Below are 6,438 nucleotides of genomic sequence, written 5' to 3' on the forward strand. Positions count from 1 at the left end.
AATTAGTCGTTCCTCTGTGTTTGTTAAGATGACAGAGGTGGTTGGTTGAGATTAACACTGAATTAACAGAGTTAACAAAAATTATATATTTGACAATATATATATGTCGGATTAACATTATGATTAGGGTTGGGGTTAAAGGGGCGTGAAACGAACCTTCGTTATGGTTAGACTTTGTCGTTATGCAATAGAGATGATATTGACTAATGCAAACACGATTGTTACAAATATCGACAAGTAGCCGTGGTAATTAGATACTGGAGATGCTAGTGACAATGATTCTAGGTTCGATAACGAATCCACGGTCAACAGGATAACTCTTTATTAAACGTAAAATACTTCAACACGCAAACACGTTTAATGGGACGCTCTGTATATACTTCTCGATGTGTAACTCTTCAAGGCGATCGCACGAATAATAGACTGATGGAATTCTTTCCTGCCTTTTCGATTGCGTTTGTTTGTTATGTACTGGTCCGAAGCTTCGAGAAGGTTCCAATCGCCGTTGCTAGGCAATCTCTGCTTGGAGTTTGTTTGTTAATACAACGTGTGTCCCATTATATTGACATCTCCGAGGAGAAATGTCCATCCCGTGACCGCGGCTACGTTCGGCGACCAGTTGTGTCACCTCGAACCCAATCCCACTATCACAAGTCTCGAACAAATACAATGAATGACAATTGTTTAATTAAGGCTATAGTAGAATCTAGATTACAATATTACGGGATTTTCCCATAGTACCAAACGGGAGGCTCCAGTCTCCTTCCATCTCCGACATATATATATGCGTCCATAGCACTCTAGGGGTTAAGAAGATTGAAGAAGAATCCGAAAACGAATGGAGAGAAGAATGGTTCCGGTATAACGGTATACGATGGTTCCACTTTTTAGTGTCCTTTTTAACAGGACACGGTATCTTTTACACCTACCGTAAACGCATGTGCCATGTTCAATTGTCCAAGGCGTACTGCAGAGCGGCACTAGAAAATCGCGTAGGAGGAATTCTTACATCTAAAAACATAATTGAAAAGGTTATCGGACGAGGGGAATCTTGGGCGCATTTAAGGAGCCGTGTAAAAAGATTATGAAAGCAAGATAAATTTAGCAAAAGAAACGAGAACTAAGAAGACGGCGGAGACGAGGCAGGCATAATGTGCCTACATAGAAATACTTAGNTAACTGCGACACTGCGAAATCATTCGCCGTAAATTCTTTACCATCACTGGAGACACGTGGCAGTAATTACATATTATATCGTTAATTGGTTGATTTATCTATTTATTTATATTCGGTGAGGTATGGAGAGAAATTGGAGAGGTATTACAGATAACTTTACTGGAATATTCGCATAACTTTGTTCGCCTCGCGGTTACTCACCGAAGTACGTGTCTAGGGCACGAGATTTCTTTCCTTAGGGCATTAAGCATCGTTCTTTTTTCTCCCTAGCGCATCGTGCGACGCTCACACACATACCAGGGAGAGGATACATACTTGTACGCGTTTCGCTCTACGTTCCCTCGCTCTTACACGTACAATATAAATGTAATATATATTCGACAATATTATTTAAATAAACTAATCCTTCACGAGTACTACGTTGAAACGGGTACGCGGCGGCCATTTTGATCAGTTTGTCCTAAGCATGCGTACGGTACTATACCAGTGGTATACCTCGCACGCGGTAGGCAGCCAAACGATGGGTACGCGCTGATTGGCCCGCGACAAACGCATTGTTATTGGCCCGCGAAGAACGCGTTCCTATTGGCCCGCGAAAAACGTGTTCCTATTGATCGGCAGTCAGGGGAAAAAGGAATGGCTGACACGGAACGCTCCACGACAGAATAAAACGAACGTATTGTAAGAAAGAAAACCAGCGGGAAAACGCTGTTTTTCCTCTTACTACACTCCTCGCGAAAAAGATAGCCCAGGTGTGCTATCTTTAATTTCTCAATGACGCGTGTAAAGTTTTTCGTCCGTAACGCGTAATATCGAAACATTATGAGCTCGGAATATGCGGTTCATTGAAAATAATTAAAAATCTTATGAGGTTTAGTGTGTAACAAAAAAAAAATTGGTTTATTTTAAGAACGAAATGATAGCACATGTACAATGAGAAAATAATAATCAACATAAATTGTAACTAGCAATAATTACTTAACAAACGTGTATACTTATTTAACAATGGGTACATCCCCCTTTATTTTCTATTACTTGTATTGTACGATTTCCTATCGATTTACATACTTTCCGGATATAATTTTGACTCAATGTATCCCATTCGCGTAGAATTGCATTTTTTAATTCTTGTACGTGTTAATACTGCTTTCCATTCGCGATTACGCCGTGAACAAGTTCTGCCAGGCAATTTTCAATAATATTAAGGTCCGGAGAGCGTGCAGGCCACGGCAAAATAGATATATTACTTTCGTTAAAGTATGAATGGACCAATCTCGATGTGTGCACAGATGCATCATCTCGTTGAAAGATGTAATCAGGTGAAGAAATGCGTTCCGCATGATTATTTATTTGTTCTTTGATTAAATTTATGTATCGGACACTATTCGTTCTCCCAACGATGAACTTGATACTGGTTTTGCCAAAATGACCGATGCCTCCTCCCATTTGTCGTCGAATTGCCGACATTGTCTCTTTTCTTGTGCCATGAAAATAATATTGGAACCCATCGACCATCCAAGTCGAATATTTTTCGTCTGAAAATACCACCTCTCTCCATTTCTTTTTCCAATGGATTCATTCTTTTGCAAAGCGTAAACGTTCTACTTTGTGTTTCGTTGTTAACGAAAGTTCCCTTTTCAATTTTAGCCTCTTGATATCTGGCACTAACACTAGATTTTTCCGTTATTTGCTTCGTTGTTAACTGCGAGTTGAAAGCTACGCGCAAAATTGCTCGCTTATCACGATCGGATAACGATGGCGACCGACCAGTACCTTTCTGTGTAATTTTTTAAGAAATTGTGCGTTGAGGTTGTTAGATGTATAAAGAGAGAGACGCGTGGATAGATTATAAGGTAGAAAAATATATTTTAAATACAGAAGTGAAAGTACAAGTATGAAATAATAATTTGAGCTGGTCCAGATCCGCACGCTGGTGTAACGTCAATCACATCTCAACCTACATCAGAGATAGGACATCGACTCCGAGCTTCGGACTCCCTTGGACACATCACCGCCCTATCATCATAGCCTATACAGAAGCTATGACACATCTTAGTCTACATCATAGATAAAACATCGACACCCGACCTTCGGACACTTCTCCACATTCATAACCTACACCAAACCCCTCAACATCCTCAAACCAAAATATATTGAAGCCGAGACATCAGCAAGCTCGGGCAGTTCTTGCGCAGCCCTTTCTCCGGTTCAGTGTCTGTCTATTGTTTGTAAATGGTGAATTTGTAATAAAGGAGCTCAGTAATTGGGTTACGACTCGGTATTCTCTTCTTTTATCATTCAACCCTGAATTCTACGTGACAATAGCATACCAGAGATTTCAGCGTGCATGGTCGTGCCAGCTAGCCGAGTCCGACAGTAGCGGTTGCTGGGTATGCGTAAAGCACTTTCCACTCCTCGCGAAACAAAAGGTTTTGAGAGATGTACAGCAGCTTAGTAGAAATATAGGAGGCAAATAACACGGAACAAGAAAACAATGGTTTTGCGTCGCGCAAGATGGACAATTCAAATGGGAAATTTAAATAATACAGTGTGCACATATCCGGTTGCATCAAGCTTATAATTAGTCAATGATTGTCAGCTGAATCGTGCTAAAATATTCGGATGTGACGCAGGGGTGGGATGTATGCTATGGCGGCGTGTACTGTACCGGAACATTTAGAAAATGTAATGCGAGGAAAAATTGCTGTTCGAAGTAGAGCTTTTTAATTAGAATGTTAATTTCTGTGGAATGCATCTGTGATTAAGCTGGGGCGAATCACGTTAGACGGAAATTCGTAAAAGGTGAGCGAGTTTCTCGAACACGATATATCGTAAAATGTGGAGGAAACGGGAATAATTTACGAAATAATACCATCAGTTTTATAGCTGCCCGTTTACAAACATCGCATTTAAAAGAAAAATTGCTTAAAATTAATGGAGCACTGACAGAAGAAGAAAAAATTATAACTAGTGTTTATTCGTGCGAAGCAGGCTTGCAAGAAAAGTACAAAAATATATGAACCGTTTATTTTGAAAGCGGTGAAAGTCCATTTTGGTAAATAGATGAGATATCGCATAATTTCTGATTAATTTAGTCTAAACTTTTTATTTATAACTAGTTAGTATTTAATATCTTAAAAAATGCCAATGCTTTGTTCAATTTAAAATTGGCCAATAAAAGAAATTGCGTAGCGACTGATTATGAAAGTAGTGCAAGTCCAATTTCCATAGACATCGGTGGCGGGGCATTACGAAAAAGAGGATTATGATGATATTATGAAACAATTGTGGCGGCACTCGACAGCACGAATACCGCCATTCCACACTAACTAATAACAGGACGACGATTGTGTCACACGCTCAAGAGGGCCACCTGCTCCGAAATAGTAATCAAGTAGACGAAAACATCCTGCATGCCATAGCTATCGAAACAATAACAAAACAGTGACTGAATAACCGCCTCTGATATAGATCCGACGATAACCTCTCCAAAGGGACTAAAACCTCACTGTAAAAACCCTCCAAAATTACCGCTCGAAACCTCATTCTGTTATAATTCTTTGAATCGTCACTCTGTTGGATTTATACAATAAAATTTCCATCATCTTATACAAAGTTCAATTCCTTCACCTTATTCGTGAAACGTTCGAACTGCGACGCGAGATCACAGGCGATCTATCGGTTTAGTGATTTCTCGTGTCCCCGACGTGACAAAATTGGCGATCCTGCCAGGATCCATTCATCGCATCAAGAGGAAACTTTAACGGGAACGCTACGGATTCTACAGCGAAGGACCACGGTCACCTCCTTGATCAAAAGAAGGATCTACAAAGAATCTCGGTAAGCTGACGTTCGTACATTATCGAAACCGTAAACCCGGAATTCGTTCTGAAGATAGTGATTCTTCTGAAACTATCATATCTATCAAGATGAATCCAACTGACACGGCAAAACAAAACGAATTAATCGCTACTATCCTCGAACAACTTCAAAGTCTAACTCACGAGTTTAGAAATTTTAGAAGTAACACTGAGCAAAATATTAACAAAATTAAAGAATTTACACAAACTAGTGATAGAAACCGGTCTAAGGAAATACGCGACCTTGCCGAAACTATAGGAGTGAAACACGACACTGAAACCGACCATGCACAGATCAGCACCCACTTAGAAACCGGTGCCGATACCATGACAGACGACGAAACCGACGAACGAAACACGTCACAAAGACAACGAATGAGTCGCGTTATGACTAGACAAGGAAACTACTGCGGAGAAGAACAAGGCCTCCAAGCAGGAGAGGCCATACGCACTATCGACAAGGCAAGTGCCAGAGATTTCCTATTAGATCTCATACTTACAGAAAAGATAACAGATAGCGCGAAAAGGAATATAAAATACTTAAAGATCAACTCGTTTGAAGACCTATATTCGTGCTTAAGACAAAACGTGTCAGCTCCAACCACTGCTACCAATTGCAGAGAATTGAATAAATTGAAAATTTTAAAACAAGGAATGACAGAAACCGTACAATCTTTCGACTCTAGATTCCGACAACAACTCAACGAACTAAATTACGCAGTCCAAAACGAAAACGGCACGCCGGTTGAACGACGCGTAGACATGGACATCGAAGAACGCGAAGCATTAAAAACGTATTTACTCAATTTACGGCACAAAATAGGACAGACAGTAGTAGCTAGCGATCAAAAAACTTGAACCTCGCCCAACAATTAGCAGCCGATAAAGAACAATGGTTACGAGAATCGAATCGTGCTGCCCACCGTCAGAATCAATCAAAGAATCAATCTAACAATACTCCGCCCGTACCTGAACGAAGTGCTACCGATTTACAACCACGACGTTTTAGCCAACCGTCAGATAACCGAATGAAATTAAAATGTTCCAAACGCTCGCGAATCCGACACACAGCCGAGATGTGCTACTCTAGAAATTTTCCATTAGACAGCCAAGGAAAAATCCCACCTCGAGTATACCAAACAGCGGAGAATCCAGAGGAAACGTTCCAAGAGTCAACTGTACCACCACCGGAAAATTATTATCAATCTTATTGCTACGAAAAGACGGAAGAAGAGCCAGATTTCTCATTGACACCGGAGCAGGAATAAGTATAATAAAAGAAAACGCTTCACTGAACGTCCAAACTTCCAGCCCAAAGTCTTTCCTAATGGGAAACGACAAACATACCACCGACAAAATTTGTAATCTGAACATGCTCAAAAAGAATCACCAATTCCACGTA

At 40.4% G+C, this 6,438-nt stretch overlaps 1 pseudogene; it reads left to right on the forward strand.

Annotated features, from left to right (window-relative positions):
* Positions 1-5,798: 5,798 nt before the first annotated feature.
* On the forward strand, positions 5,799-6,304 carry LOC122576935 (annotated as a pseudogene).
* The last annotated feature ends 134 nt before the right edge of the window (positions 6,305-6,438 follow it).

The sequence above is a fragment of the Bombus pyrosoma genome, linkage group LG17 (assembly GCF_014825855.1).
Source record: "Bombus pyrosoma isolate SC7728 linkage group LG17, ASM1482585v1, whole genome shotgun sequence".
Taxonomy (NCBI): Eukaryota; Metazoa; Arthropoda; class Insecta; order Hymenoptera; family Apidae; genus Bombus; species Bombus pyrosoma.